The 17,197-nt window shown below is 37.4% G+C and overlaps 1 protein-coding gene across 1 annotated transcript in view; it reads left to right on the top strand.

Moving 5' to 3' along the window:
- The window catches only part of lrrc7 (leucine rich repeat containing 7), a 334,407-nt gene that overhangs the window by 49,672 nt on the left and 267,538 nt on the right, over positions 1 to 17,197 (top strand). The window contains exon 2 of the mRNA XM_061883598.1: positions 1,308 to 1,535. The gene's annotated coding sequence lies outside the window, so the exon portion shown is untranslated. The remainder of the gene's footprint in view (positions 1 to 1,307; positions 1,536 to 17,197) is intronic.

Here is a 17,197-nt window from a genome sequence, read left to right as displayed (position 1 = left end):
TCTAAAGTTAATGACTATTTGCAAAAAAAAATATATTTATCAGTTTGAACATCAAATATGTTGTCTTTGTAGCATATTCAACTGGATATGGGTTGAAAATGATTTGCAAATCATTTTATTTCGTTTATATTTACATCTAACACAATTTCCCAACTCATATGGAAACAGGGTTTTACGCTTCTTGGTAAACATAAAAGAAAAGAAAAGTAGTTTTGATGTCTCAGAACTGAACAACGATCGTCCCATATCAAACCGGCTAATGTTTGAATGTAAACTTGTTCATAGTACAAAAGTTTGGTCATCAATAGATGAACAACACTGCGGTGACAATAAGAACAGTGATATAATGTCGATGTGTTTTACCTTTATTTTTCGCCGTGTTTGATGTATCTTTGTTGCTCTTGTTTGATCATAAAATATTTCCATCAAGAAAGTGGTCTGCAGTAGAGGACCAACCTTCATTAATTTTAAATATTCAGTGTTTTATTGTTACCGGTAATTTTTAATATTGTTAATCCCACATTCTGTATGGTCATGTAAAAAACTAAAACAGATCATCAAGGCAAGGTACGGCGTGGCGCAGTGGTATAGTGGTCGTGCGCAACCCGAAGTTCCCTGGTTCAATCCACACCTTGTACCAACCTCGTCACATCCATTGTGTCCTGAGCAAGACACTTCACCCTTGCTCCTGATGGGTGCTGGTTAGCGCCTTGCATGGCAGCTCCCTCCATCAGTGTGTGAATGGGTAAATGTGGAAGTAGTGTCAAAGCGCTTTGAATACCTTGAAGGTAGAAAAGCGCTATATAAGTACAACCCGTTCGTCATTTATTTATTTTTCTCAAAAACGGAACTGAATTATATGACAGTCAGACTGTACATAAAAATATAGAATGAGGGGTTTACAATATAAACTATGAACAAGAAAACACTGGATATTGAGAATGTGTTGCGCTCCTGCAGACCACCTCCTTGATCGACATATTTTATAATCGAGCAAGAACAACAAAGATCGAACAAAAACGTTGAAGGGTAGAAAACAAAATATCTAACATTGTAATTTGTATATTTTTGAAAACTTTGTGTAAGATTTTACCATATGCTGGGTATTACAAAGAATAACAAAACATGATATATAGAGTAGGATCCAAAGGAAACCAATTTCCATTGTGGATGCATGTAAAGCAAAAGTATACATACTTGATAAAGGTAACATCAACCATCTCTTTATTGTCTTATCACAATAAACAGAAAATGACATAAAGACTTGCAAAGTTATGTGAACCCAAACTGTGTGTTTTCCTTTTCAGGTCATATACAGTACATGACTTCTGCAAGAAGAATCAGCATGTTTGCAAGTGCTGGGTACCCATAAGGCCTTGCAAGTGGCCAGTGGGTGGAGTCATAAGGACACAGCAATGAATTTGACCAACCAAAGGCTGTCACCTGGGGATATTGACTCCACCCATCCTTGATCTCCAGGGTGACAGCAGGACCACATTCCCAACAAACCAGCATCTCATTGGCCAACGGCACAGGTAGGCGATAATGACGGTAGCTTTTATTTTCCTCAGGTTCAAATGGATTAGAATCAGCAACTTTTTGGTTAACACTTTTACTGAAGAGAGGGAGGATGAAGTGGGGAGTTGGACGGTAAAGATGATACTGATAGACATGAATAATGGAGATTTCGAAACTGCATATGAACTGGAAACTAAACTGCAAGAGGAAAGATTTTGCACTTGCTGATTATAAGCATATCAACGAAAAACGTTTGGTTAGAAAGAGTACAAATACATCTGGATGGTCGTTTGTTTTGTAGCTTGAAGTGAGGGCAGTAACAAACCATAAGTAATAGTTGATATTGCCATTTTTTATTTTTACAACTATATCCACATCTTTACAAGTTGTCATAGGTTTGTGACCAATGTCGAGTTATCGTCTTCTCGGGCTTGAAATTGATGTGAAAACGCAATGCATCGTGGGTGTAAATGGGCGGGGAGTGTATATTGTAGCGTCCCAGAAGAGTAAGTGCTGCAAGTGGTTCTGGGAATTTGTTCTGTTGTGTTTATGTTGTGTTACGGTGCGGATGTTCTCCTAAAATGTGTTTGTCATTCTTGTTTGGTGTGGGTTCACTGTGTGGCGCATATTTGTAACAGTGTTAAAGTTGTTTATACGGCCACCCTCAGTGTGACCTGTATGGCTATTGACATTCTTGTTTGGTGTGGGTTCACTGTGTGGCGCATATTTTTAACAGTGTTAAAGTTGTTTTTACGGCCACCCTCAGTGTGACCTGTATGGCTATTGAACAAGTATTCACTTGTGTGTGTAAAAAGCCATTAATATTACGTGTACCACTCCGTATAGCAGCGTTTTAAAAGTCACAAATTTTACTATTTGAAACCGATACCGATAATTTCCGATATTACATTTCAAAGCATTTATCAGCTGTTAATATCGGCAGTTCGATATTATCGGACATCTAACCCCTGTTCCACCATGCTACCGTTTCAATGCAGTTCCTAGATTTTTTTTCTTTTATACATCCATTGTAATCCAGTCGGTTTCTCTCGTTCACAATACCGTTGGTAAGTACAGCCATATAAACAAAAACTTGATCCACCAACAATGGCTACCCGGCCCCCATAATGCACTGCGAAATCACATACCTTTTCGAGCCCAATAGTTGCATCTTAACTGCAAAATAAAGTGTGTATGCCACAGTGGAGAGAGACAATTAATAGCGAGTAATTGTGAACAAATATGCAAATGAAATGTGCTTTGTAAACTTCAACAAATATGTGGCCAATATTGGAAATTGTTTTCTGACATTTGTAATATTAGTCAATATACAATCAGCATTTGCTAATAAACGTAAGTTCTGACATGAAGGAATCTGAAGTTCAGCTCAGAGATCGCAAATAGGCGGTGCAATGGTAGTGTTGCCTACTGTCCATTTAAAAAATGGAATTGCCCCATTAGTGTCTGCTGGCGTGTTGTTTTAAAAATGTTTTTTATTTTTATTTAAACAAAAAGCTAAGTTAAATCCAACAACGGTCCAGAAAATTTCAATTTAGTTGACCTTAAACTTCAGTTTGGTACGATCATTCCCCAAAGTTATCTTGGTCGCTTTTTACAAAAGTCTTTTCCAAAATAGGATCCAAATGGACTCTGGTGTTGTAGGCAAACTTTTATAAGTTGGGCAAAAATTGCTAAATACTCAAACACATTCCTCTTAGGGTTTTTAGAATTACAACTCTCTTTGAACTTCTGAACCCAGTCAAAATCTTTGCCTTTTAAAAGAGCATGACGACACTAAAACTGTTTCCGAATTGTCATATTTTACACTTCATAATGCGCCACACATTTTCAATGGGAGACAGGTCTGGACTAAGGGCAGGCCAGTCTAATACCCGCACTCTTTTACTACGAAGCCACGCTTTTGTAACGTGCAGAATGTTGCTTGGCATTGTCTTGTTGAGATGAGCAGAGGCGTCCATGACAAAGACATTGCTTGGATAGCAATATATGTAGCTTCAAAACTTGTATGTACCTTTCAGCATTAATGGTGCCTTCACAGCTGTGTAAGTTACCCATGCCTTGGGCATTAATACACCCCCATAAGATCACCGATGCTGGCTTTTGAACTTTGCGCCTATAACAGTCCTGATGGTTCTTTTTCTCTTCGTCCAGAGGACACGACGTCCACAGTTTCCAAAAAGTGTTATAAATGTCGACTCGTCAGACCACAGAACACTTTTCCTCTTTGCATCAGTCCATCTTAGATGAGCTCGGGCCCAGCGAAGCTGGCAGCGTTTCTGGGTGTTGTTGATAAATGGCTTTTTCTTTGCATAGTTTTTTCTTGCACTTACAGATGTGGTGATGAACTGTAGTTACTGACAGTGGTTTTCTGAAGTGTTCCTGGGCCCATGTGGTTTGATGTCTGATGTGGGTTTTCGATGCAATACTACCTGAGGGATCGAAGGTCACGGGCATTCTATGTTGGTTTTTGGCCGTCTAGTAAGTTATTTAGATTGTTTGAACATTTTGATGATATTACGGACCGTAGATGGTGAAATCCCTAAATTTCTTGCAATTGCTCGCTGAAAAGTGTTGTTTTTAAACTGTTGGACAATTTGCTCAGGCATTTGTTCACAAAGTGCTGACCCTCGCCCCATCCTTGTTTGTGAATGACTGACATTTCATGAAAGCTGCTTTTAGACCCAATCATGGCACACACCCGTTCCCAATTAGCCTGTTCACCTGTGGGAATTTCCAAACAAGTATTTGAAGAGCATTCCTCAACTTTGTCAGTCTTTTTGCCACTTCTGCCAGCTTTTTTGAAACATGTTGCAGGCATTAAATTCCAAATGAGATAATATTTGCAAAAAATAACACAGTTTACGTGGTTGAATGTTAAGTATCTTGTCATTGCAATCTACTTAATTGAATATAGATGGAAAAGGATTTGCAAATCATTGTATTCTGTTTTTACTTACGATTTACACAACGTGCCAACTTCACTGGTTTTGGGTTTTGTAGATCACATGCAACACGCCCACTAATAGTACACACCATTTCATAGTTTGTACACGCTGGATCTTGATAGATCAGGCCCTTACTGTGTCCAAGTTTGGGATTGTGGCACTGAATTATTGTTTTAAGTTAACCAAGATAGATATCTGTTAATATGTATTTGTTTTCTGTTAAGTTAATTAGAAAATATTCAGAGTTCCGATGCAAAAACAGATAAAAGCCATTCCGTGGATTTTTAGCTATAAGTTTACATCATTCTCGACAAAGGAGTACAGTCCAGTTTTTGTGAAGAAGCAATTTATCTTTTGCATTTCACTTTTTATTATTCCACTTTAATTCAGAAACCAACAGGCGCCCTGCTGTCATTGTGACTCAACCAGACAAATCCATCAGGACCAATCAGTGCATCGAAATTTCATCCAATAGCAGCTCTCATGTTTGCTCGATTTGTGTCTGTTTTGCCGTGATTGTAACTAAATTAAATGAGTAAGGTTGATGAAATCAGTGTGCATGTGTTGCCCTTGCCTACTGGGGGCATAAAATAGATACTGTCCTGATAAATTTGAGCGGTCTGTGAACAAGAAAGTTTGACAAAATGCATTGGAAAAAACCCAGTCTGTTGGTTGTGTACATAATGTACAGAAAATGTGTATAGCCACTACTCTCTCAAATTAAGAACTGAATCGCGTGTTTACTCTGCTGTTTGACACAAAGGTGTTGGTTTGGATTAAATGAATTATTTACAGTGATGGACTGAACATTCCTCTGAAAAAACTCTTAGGGCCAGGCTGGCACCATGTACAATGTGTCTGTTTTTGCAAGGAAATGTTGTTTGCAGTTGAATTATCAAAATATATATATATTTTTTAATGAATGTGCAATCTTTAAATTGAGACTATCATTTTCGTTGTTAGAAACAATTCAGTTGCAACCCACATCATTAGAATAACTGTTTAAAGGAAAACATATGTATTTTCTATTTATTCTTTTTGTTATTTTGCATTGTGTATCATGAATCAGTATAGTACACATGAACTTCATGTTTTATTTAAAGGGTCGCAACCTGAATGGGAACACATTAGTCAATCAGCAGGTTTTTTGACTGTTGGATTATTTCAAATTATTCTTTGTGTAGTTTGCTTTCCTAAACTGTTGGCTATAATGCTGGAATTGGCTTCCTTTATTTAATAAAGTTATTGTCAATAAATGTGATTTGAGAACGTGTAAATTATGTAAACAAGTGGTCGTTTTAGTGTACGCTTTTTTAAGTGTGTAGCTCTCGTCGCCTCATGCCCTTTCTCTCCCCTCTCTTGTTCATTATCTGCTGTTGCCATGGTAATGCTACCCAATCATTCCCCATTCTCTGAGTCAGGAAAGAAAGGCCCTTTTCCAACTTGAATGATCCGACTGCTATCACTAGGTGGCATCTCACAGCTATTTACCAAACAGCATAGGATTCACTGTTCTTGTTCACCTACCACATTGTTGTCGTCGTGCGAGCAGCAGATTATTTTTGCAATATTCACCGCCGCTTTAAATAACTCCTTTGGTGAGTGGAGTTTGCTGTAATGATTTTTCTCACTAGAAGACTAAAGAGCAGTAACAAATAGTTAGGCAAGTTCATGGGAGCTGAATCACTTGCAAATGATTCCTTGTGACTGCATCCTCAGTCGATGCAGCATTAATAGCTTTTATGGGGGAGAAAAACATCCGCGAGTCACTCCTGGGACCACATTACAAGAACACCCAAATGACAAAATCCTGTCTTAATCCCACATTAAGTAAGCAATTTTGTGTTTTTCCAGACCGGGGTACTGTTGGGGAATGCAATCAATGTTGTCAATTGTGCCGGAAAATAACAATCTGCAATTGCCAGTGTATTTTGAAAATGGTTAAATGTGGTTGTGTGTTTTATGATTGACTCTGGCTGAGTTTTGCATTTAACTTACAAAATATCTCTTGTTAGCAGTTGCTATGAGTTTGCACATTTGTACATCAATACAGAGTGACAGGATTCACCATTAAGCAATGGTTGTCTCAACGCATGCATGAAATGTGTTACTTCATTACAAGAAGCTTTGAAGAATTTCTTTGCTTTTTCAATTTATAAGGAACACCAATCGGCTTTCGATTGATGACAAAATGAGCTGGACATCACATACTGTACTGAGTATATTACATTTTGGACCAAAAATCACTCCATTCTATTGCGGTACCATATCAAAGTTATTGTGCACAGTTATCGGGGAATACTTAGAAATCTTTACTTCACTTTAGTAACAATATTGCAGAAAATGTCAGTTAGGATAACCCACAATGCTATAATTATAGGGAACACAACAATCATTTAATCGCTAAATGGAAAATATTTAAATTTTCCCACCTGGTATTAGGGATGTAACTACATGGTATAATTGATTAACTGCCGTAAAACTCCCGAGGTTAGGGGTGCTGTTTTAAATCAAAATGATCGAAAAACCATGATTAACATCCACACTTTGAGAAACTCATTAACTGGGGTAATTGCTAAAATTGATATAAACGTTATACCCAAATCTATCTATTCATCCACCGATCCATCTTCTTCCGCTTATCCGAGGTCGGTCACCGGGGCAGCAGCCTAAGTATAGAAGCCGAGACTTTCCTCTCCCCAGCCTCTTCGTCCAGCTCCTGCCGGGGGATCCCGAGACGTTCCCAGGCCAACGTAGTCTTCCCAACGTGTCTTGGGTCTTCCCCGTGTCCTCCTACCGGTCGGATGTGCCTTAAACACTGCTTAAAGAAACTCATTTCGACCGCTTGTACTCGTGATCTTGTTCTCTCGGTCATGACCCAAAGCCCATGGCCATAGGTGAGGATGGGAGCATAGATCAACTGGTAAATTGAGAGCTTTGCCTTCCGACTCAGCTCCTTCTTCACCACAACGGATCGATACAGCGTCCGCATTAATGAAGACGACGCGCCGATCTGCCTGTCGATCCAATCTTCCTTCACCCGTGAACGACACTCAGAGGAACTTGAACTCCTCCACATGGGGCAGGGTCTCCTCCCCAACCCGGAGATGGCGAGAACCACGGACTCGGATTTGGAGGTGCTGATTCTCATGTCAGTCGCTTCACACTCGGCTGCGAACCGATCCAGTGAGAGCTGAAGATCCTGGCCAGATGAAGCCATCAGGACCACATCATCTGCAAAAAGCAGAGACCTAATCCTGCAGCCACCAAACCGGATTCCCTCAATGCCCTGACTACGCATAGAAATTCTGTCCACAAATGTTTTGAACAGAATCACTGACAAAGGGCCCAATAAATTAAAAATGTGTTCTGGCAAATGATGAATTTTCTTAATCAGATTAACCACACTTTTGAATTTAGATTAATAACAGGCTATTGCTTACTTGCATAATTTACAATAACTTGAAAAATGGCACATTTCAAATGCAATTTTGTAATCACAATGTCATACAGGAATAAGAAAAATGTGTTACTTGAATGCATTACATTTATTTGCTCAAAACAGTTTCAACTAAAATCCCATTTTGGTGTATTTAAAAATAAATAAATAAAAACAACTTGGTAAAACAATTTCAGTGGATGTAAAAAGTCAATTTTGAGTACATTCAATAATGCAATGGTAATACTGATAACGTAATATAACATTTCTATTTCCAAACAGACAAATCATGCATATAGCACAACAAAAGGTAAACCATTATTGTGCAACATTTTTCTCAACAAGAGGAAAAATGCAACTTTTGGAAATATATGTCTTGAATTAGTATTTGTATGCATGCGCAACACTGAAAATGTTCAGTATATGTGGAATAAAATTAAAGAACAGACTTCGTAGATGACCAACATTTCACTAACATATTCTTGGTATGTATTTTCTGCTCCTAAAAATTAATCTGGCAGTCATTTCCTAAAAAAGGAACTATGACATAAATGCCAATGTTGTCAGCATTAGAGGGGACCTTTAAACAAGGTACAAATATGAAGAACTACTAATATGCTTAACTTGGGACAAGGGTATGTAGGATAAGACAAACTTCTCTCTATTACCTTTGGACATGTTGAATCCGTGCAAATTGTGATATGTTGCTGTGCATTCAAGGCATAACGGTGTTGGTCATTACTAGCATCATCCAACTAAACCGCTCAATTGACCGAATTTGTTCTGATTTCAAAACATGTTTCCATGGCTTAGTTATTCTCATGGTCCCAAATGACGGTTTAAAATGTTTTGTTTTTTTCTTCTGTTGAGTATCACTTCCTGTCCTGGTGCTCTTGTTTTTTCATTATTTCCTGTTTGGTCTCTGTGTATTTCAGGACATTTAACTTCTGTGTCTAGCCCTGCCAGCACACCTGTTTACTAAATGTTATTTAGTTCCACTTAGTTTCACCTTGTTCCCTACTTCAGTGGGTCATTATCTAATGCAGTGGTTCTCAAATGGGGGTACGCGTACCCCTGGAGGTACTTGAAGGTATGCCAAGGGGTATGTGAGAATTTTTTTAAATATTCTAAAAATAGCAACAATTCAAACATCCTTTATAAATATATTTATTGAATAATACTTCAACAAAATATGAATGTAAGTTCATAAACTGTAAAAATAAATGCAACAATTCAAGCTAGATTTTTTTTGTGGACATGTTCCATAAATATTGATGTTAAAGATTTCTTTTTTTGTGAAGAAATGTTAAGAATTAAGTTCATGAATCCAGATGATTCTCTATTACAATCCCAAAAGAGGGCACTTTAAGTTGATAATGATTTCTATGTGTAGAAATCTTTATTTATAATTGAATCACTTGATAATTTTTCAACAACTTTTTAGTTATTTTTATATCTTTTTTTCCAAAGAGTTCAAGAAAGGCCACTACAAATGAGCAATATTTTGCACTGTTATACAATTTAATAAATCAGAAACTGATGACATAGTGCTGTATTTTACTTGTTTATTTTTAATTTTTTCAACCAAAAATGCTTTGCTCGGATTAGGGGGTACTTGAATTAAAAAAATGTTCACAGGGTGTACATCACTGAAAAAAGGTTGAGAACCACTTTGATTGATTGATTGATACTTTTATTAGTAGATTGCACAGTACAGTACATATTCCGTACAATTGACCACTAAATGGTAACACCCGAATACGTTTTTCAACTTGTTTAAGTCGGGGTCCACGTTAATGAATTCATGGCAATTCACTGATCTAATGTATGCTATAGGGCAGTGGTGCCCAACCCTTTTGTAGCTGCGGACCGGTCAACGCTTGATAATTTGTCCCACGGCCCGTCGCGTTGTACTTTTTTATTATTAGTCTTCAATCACATTTGATGAGGCCCTTTAAAGGCCTACTGAAATGAGATGTTCTTATTTAAATGGGGATAACAGGTCCATTCTATGTGTCATACTTGATTATTTCGCGATATTGCCATATTTTTGCTGAAAGGATTTAGAAGAGAACATCCACGAGAAAGTTGGCAAGTTTCAGTGTTAAGAGAAATGCCCTGCCTCTACCGGAAGTTGCAGACGATGATGTCACACGTGTAGGGCTCCTCACATATTCACTTTGATTTCAATGGGAGCCTCCAACAAAAAGTGCTATTCGGACCGAGAAAACGACATTTTCCCCATTAATTTGAGCGAGGATGAAAGATTTGTGTTTGAGGATATTGATAGCGACGGACTAGAAAAAAAATAAAAATAAAAAAAACAAGTTTAAAAAAAATAAGTTTAAAAAAAACGCGATTGCATTGGGACGGATTCCAATGTTTTTAGACACATTTACTAGGATAATTCTGGGAAATCCCTTATCTTTCTATTGTGTTGCTAGTGTTTTAGTGAGTTAAATAGTACCTGAGAGTCGGAGGTGTACGTCCACGGGTGTCTTGATGCCAATGTCTCAGGGGAGTCGACGTTAGCTTTATGGACGGCACAAGCTCAGCTTTTATCCGGTAAGAAGCGACTTTTTACCACAATTTTCTCCCCGAAACCTGCTGGTTGACATTCCGTCGTAATTCATGTTCGCTTGACCGCGCTCTGATCCGTAGTAAAGTTTCACCTCCAGGAATTTTAAACAAGGAATCACCGTCTGTTTGTGTGGCTAAAGGCTAAAGCTTCCCAACTCTTATCTTTTTACTGTGACTTCTCCAATATTAATTGAACAAATTGCAAAAGATTCAGCAACACAGATGTCCAAAATACTGTGTGATTATGCCGTTAAAGCAGACGACTTTAAGCTGTGTGTGTGTGTGCAACGCTCATACTTCCTAAAAACCAGTGACGTCACGCGTACACGTCATCATTACACAACGTTTTCAAGACAAAACTCCCGGGAAATTTAAAATTGCAATTTAGTGAACTAAAAAGGCCGTATTGGCATGTGTTGCAATGTTAATATTTCATCATTGATATATAAACTATCAGACTGCGTGGTGGGTAGTAGTGGGTTTCAGTAGGCCTTTAAACAATGTATAACGTTTTTGTTCACATGGCTGATATTTACACATTTTAATTGATTCTTGCTTGTCTGTTCTTCGCTTTGTAGTGTTTTGAAATTCTAGGAAATATAAAGTGTGTTATGAATAAAATTAATTATTGAAAATATGATTGTTGAATTAACAAAACTTAAAAATATACAGTATGTCTTAACTCGGGGGTCAGCAAATCGCGGCTCTGAAGCCAGAAGTGGCTCCCTGGAGCTTTTAAAAAAATGTATGAAAATGGAAAAAGATGAGGGAAAAAATATATTTTATATCTTAATATGGTTTTCTATAGGAGGACAAAAATCCCACTGTTTACCGTATTTTTTGGACTATAAGTCTCAGTTTTTTTCATAGTTTGGCCGGGGGTGCGACTTATACTCAGGAGCGACTTATTTGTGAAATTATTAACACATTACAGTAAAATATCAAATAATATTATTTAGCTCATTCAGGTAAGAGACTAGACGTATAAGATTTCATGGGATTTAGTAATTAGGGGTGACATATTGTTTGGTAAACGTACAAACCCCTTTCCATTTGAGTTGGGAAATTGTGTTGGATGTAAATATAAACATAATACAATGATTTGCAAATCCTTTTCAACCAATACTCAATTGAATGCACTCCAAAGACAAGATATTTAATGTTCAAACTCATAAACTTTATTTTTTTTTGCAAATAATAATTAACTTAGAATTTAATGGCTGCAACACGAGCCAAAGTAGTTGGGAAAGGGCATGTTCACCACTGTGTTATCACCTTTTCTTTTAACAACTCTCAATAAACCTTTGGGAATTGAGGAGACACATTTTTGAAGCTTTTTTTTGGTGGAATTCTCTCCCATTCTTCTTTTATGTACAGCTTAAGTTGTTCAACAGCCTGGGTCTCTGTTGTATTATTTTAGGCTTCATAATGCGCCACACATTTTCAATGGGAGACAGGTCTGGACTACAGGCAGGCCAGTCTAGTACCCGCACTCTTTTAATTTGAAGCCACACTGTTGTAACAAGTGACTTGGTATTGTCTTGCTGAAATTAGCAGGGGTGTCCATAATAACGTTGCTTGGATGGCAACATATGTTGCTCCAAAACCTGTATGGACCATTCAGCATTAATGGTGCCTTCACAGATGTGTAAGTTACCCATGCCTCGGGCACCGATACACCCCCATACCATCACAGATGCTGGCTTTTCAATTTTGCACCTAGAACAGTCCTGATGGTTCTTTTCCTCTTTGGTTCAGATGACGCGACTTTCATCGTTTCCAAAAAACAATTTCAAATGTGGACTCGTCAGACCACAGAACACTTTTCCACTTTGCATCAGTCCATCTTAGCTGAGCTCAGGCCCAGAGAAGCCTGCGGCGTTTCTGGGTGTTGTTGATAAATGGCTTTGGCTTTGCATAGTAGTTTTAACTTGCACTTAAAGATGTAGCGACAAACTTTAGTTACTGACAGTGGTTTTCTGAAGTGTTCCTGAGCCCATGTGGTGATATCCTTTAGAGATTGATGTCGCTTTTTGATGCAGTACCGCCTGAAGGAACGAAAGTCTGTTATATCATCGCTTATGTTCAGTGATTTTTCCAGATTCTCTGAAACTTTTGATGGTATTACGGACCGTAGATGGTGAAATTCCTAAATTCCTTGCAATAGACCATTGAGAAATGTTGTTCTTAAACTGTTTGACAATTTGCTCACACATTTATTCACAAAGTGGTGACCTTTGCCCCGTCCTTGTTTGTGAATGACTGAGCATTTCACGGAAGCTGTTTTTATACCCAATCATGGCACCCACCTGTTCCCAATTAGCCTGCACACCTGTGGGATGTTCCAAATAAGTGTTTGATGAGAATTCCTCAACTTTATCAGTATTTATTGCCACCTTTCCCAACTTCTTTGTCACGTGTTGCTGGCATCAAATTCTAAAGTTAATGATTATTTGCACACAAAAAAAAGGTTTATCAGTTTGAACATCAATTATGTTGTTTTTGTGGCATATTCAACTGAATATGGGTTGAAAATGATTTGCCAATCATTGTATTCCGTTTATATTTACAACTCATATGGAAACAGGGTTTGTATAGCATGTTCTATATGTTATAGTTATTTGAATGACTCTTACCATAATATGTTACGTTAACATACCAGGCACCTTCTCAGTTGGTTATTTATGCGTCATATAACTTATACTTATTCAGCCTGTTGTTCACGATTCTTTATTTCTTTTAAATTGCCTTTCAAATGTCTATTCTTGGTGTTGGGTTTTATCAAATACATTTCCCCAAAAATGCGACCTATACTCCAGTGCGACTTATATATGTTTTTTTCCTTCTTTATTATGTATTTTCGTCAGGTGCGACTTATACTCCGATTTATACTCCGAAAAATACGGTAATATGGTTGTGTTTATGCTTTACTGAAGAGAGTATTTGTCGAGCGCCATTTTGTCCTAATTTCAGCGGTACTTGAATTCAACATAATTTGTTTACAAAAATGTAAAACTTTCTCCAAAGCTGCCTTAGAAAGACATGTTTATGCCACTCCTTTTTCTCATTTTGTCCACCAAATGTTTTATGCCGTGCGTGAATCAATGCACTAACTTGAGCTTTGCTGCTATTTTTGACTTGTTGGAATGCTAATCAGGCATATTTGGTCAGTGCATGACTGAAAGCTAATCCATACTAACATGCTGTTTAGGCTTGTAGGTACATTTGATCTCATTTGATATCCTTTATTTATGTCCTCTTGGTATTTAGTTCATATTTGCATGTATCATGACACATTATCTGTATGTTATATTGGCTACATTTCTGATAGTTGTTTGTGTGCCATGTTGTTCCAGACCAAAGCAAACCTGACCCAGCTTGCTGAGATTGTAATAAATCCGTTAGAAGAAGACACCCTGCCGTTTCCTTTAACTTGCACGCATTCTAAGTCAGTAATTTCCAGGAGTTATTTCACCCTCTGAAAAGCCTCCGGTTTACTAATATTTGTTCAATGTTTTAAAAATGTGTAGAATAAATATTACATTACAACATTTCTGTCAACAAAGATTTGTGTCAGCCTGCGACACATAGTCATTTTGCTAGTAGGCTAATATAGTTCAAATAGAAACTTAGATCATGTGTTGCCTTCAATATAATACTTACATAAGGCTTTTAAATTTTTGCGGCTCCGGACAGATTTTTTTTTGTATGCTTTTGATACCATAATGGTTGTGATGGTGACATGAGTTAAAGCATATGCTCCATCACATTAGATTGTTATGTGACACTGCGCCAGGGACACAGAGTAATAAAAAGGAAATGCCATACTGAATTAAAAGCACATTCCTTTTTTTTCAGCTCAAATTAAATAATAAACGTTTCACTCACATATTTTCCTTTTTTTAATTGAAACCGTCAAAACACGTTATAGTTATCAATCCATCTTCTCTATCCCTGGTCCTCATTAGTGTCAAGGGTGAGCAGGAGCCTATCCAGCTGGTCGAACGTCAATCACATATAGACAAACACTTGCAATAACAATTGTAGACAATTTATAGTCTCCAATGAACCTCCTGCATGCTTTTGGCATGTGGAATAAAGCTTAATTGCATTGAGAAAACCCACACAAGCGCAGAGAGATCATGCAAATTCCATGCGATCCATTCCAGTTTTTTTTTTTTTTTGTTAAATAGGACTATTTCTATCAAGCCATTTTCTAAATCAACACATTCTATAAAAACTGGTCAACATGACAAAATCAAATTCCTGAGTGCCCTTTTATGTGTGTGTGTGTGTGTGTATTTGTTACGTACACGGTCTTGTCGTCCTCTCCTCAGGTATTCTTTCCTTCCTTGGTGATAGCAGTAACAGTCGCCATAGCAACAGAGAGCCTACAGTGAAGCTAGAGAAAGGAAAGACAGGGAATTAGATGACGAGCAGAGAGGAAGGAAAACTTTGAAGGTGAAGATTTTTTTTGCTTGTTTCTCAATCAAAACATCTGTCTGCTTTGTTTCTTTTTTTTTTCTTATCAAATTTGGTCTCCTGAATTTTCTCCTAATTACCATTGCTTCATTCATTAATGTTTTCCCTTGTTGAATTTGAGAGTCTGCGATGACGTGGCGACTTGTCCAGGGTGTACCCCGCCTTCCGCCCGATTGTAGCTGAGGTAGGCACCAGCGCCCCCCGTGACCCAAAAGGGAATAAGCGGTAGGAAATGGATGGATGGATGGAAATTGAGAGTCAGTTATTATGTTTATGCACTACAGCAGGGATCCCCAAACTACGGCTCATGGGCCAGACACAGTGTTCTGTCAAATGTTGCTGCTTCCTTAAAAGCGCCCAGTAGCGTAAACTGGTGATATTAAACAAAAATGTAAGCTACCATTATTTACGTCAATTTAAACTTCGTCAAGTTGTAATCATCTACATCAGCCGTGTCAAATGTACGGCTCGAGGGCCGGATCAGGCCCGCAAACAGGTTTTTTCCGGCCCCCGGGATGAGTTTGCTAAGTATAAAAAATTAACTTTTTTAAATGAAATAAATTGCTGTTCTAAATGTGTCCACTACTTGTTGCAATAAGCAATTCTTTGAATCTTTGTAGAAAATGCTACATATATATTAAAAAAAATTAATAAACCAAATGTTAGTGCACTAATTTGATTTTGATATTATTTTTGTTGTCTTGATAGATTGAAGAAATGAACACCAATATCACATAATTTATTCAGAAAATATAAATAACGACAAATAAAGTATATATACTATTAACCGCAACAGTTAATTGTAAAAAACAAAAAAAATCCAACAATATTTTGATTTGTACATGTTGATGATACATAATAATAATAACAATGGATTAGATTTATGTCGCGCTTTTCTATTGTTAGATACTCAAAGCGCTCACAGTGAAGTGGGAACCCATCATTCATTCACACCTGGTGGTGGTAAGCTACATATGTAGCCACAGCTGCCCTGAGGTAGACTGACGGAAGCGTGGCTGCCAGTTTGCGCCTACGGCCCCTCCGACCACCACCTATCATTCATTCATCATTCATTCACCAGTGTGAGCGGTCCGGGGGCAAAGGGTGAAGTGTCCTGCCCAAGGACACAACGGCAATGATTTGGATATCAATAGGTGGGAAGCGAACTTGCAACCCTCAGGTTTCTGGCACGGCCGCTCTACCCACTACGCCATGCCATGTATATATTTATATACAAATACATTACGGGACAAGCAGTAGAAAATAGATAGATGGATGGGTACATATATATATATATATATATATATATATATATATATATATATATATATATATATATATATATATATATACACACAAATACATTACGAGACCAGCGGTCAAAAATAGATGGATGGATGGGTATATATATATATATATATATATATATATATATATATGCGTTTATGTATAGTAAATGTATTTATGTATATATGTATGTATGTACGTATGTATATATTATATTTGTATGTATGGATATATGTATGTATACACATATGTATATCTAGTATTCTTATGTGTGTGTGTGTGTATATATATATATATATATATATATATATATATATATATATATATATATATATATATATATATATATATGTATATGTATGTATGTATATATGTATGTATATGTATAAACATAAATATATATATATATATATATATGTATGTATAAACATAAATATATATATATATATATTGTCTATTGTCCAGGGTGTGCCGAGCCTACCGCCCAAATGCAGCTGAGATGGGCTCCAGCGACCCCCCGTAATCCCAAGCGGTAGAAATGGATGGATATACCTTCTGAAAAACGTCTTGTAATCTAGGAAGGATTCTTTCAGTAAAAACAAACAAGCAAACAAAAAAACATATTTGGTTACCTCAACTTGTTACAAGAGAAGGGCAAACTGTTAGAAACACTTCTCTGTATGATGCTATGGAGTGCTACACAACTACCAACTAACATAAACAGTGTCAGTTCAAGTGGCAACGGCACCCTGGGCAAGGCCCCCTTCATCATATGCGCCCACACAACACAGGGGTGCACTAATTCTCCAAGTATGATCAACATGCGGGATAAAACAAAGTGAAGCTAACATTCCACATTGCTTTGTCCCTGCATCACCCACCCACGTCCTCAGTCCTCACTTTCTTTTTTACGTCGATAGAGATG

This window comes from Nerophis ophidion, linkage group LG22, assembly GCF_033978795.1.
Source record: "Nerophis ophidion isolate RoL-2023_Sa linkage group LG22, RoL_Noph_v1.0, whole genome shotgun sequence".
Classification (NCBI taxonomy): Eukaryota; Metazoa; Chordata; class Actinopteri; order Syngnathiformes; family Syngnathidae; genus Nerophis; species Nerophis ophidion.
The sequence above is the reverse complement of the archived record's forward strand: the minus strand, read 5'-3'. Positions and strand labels throughout refer to the sequence as shown.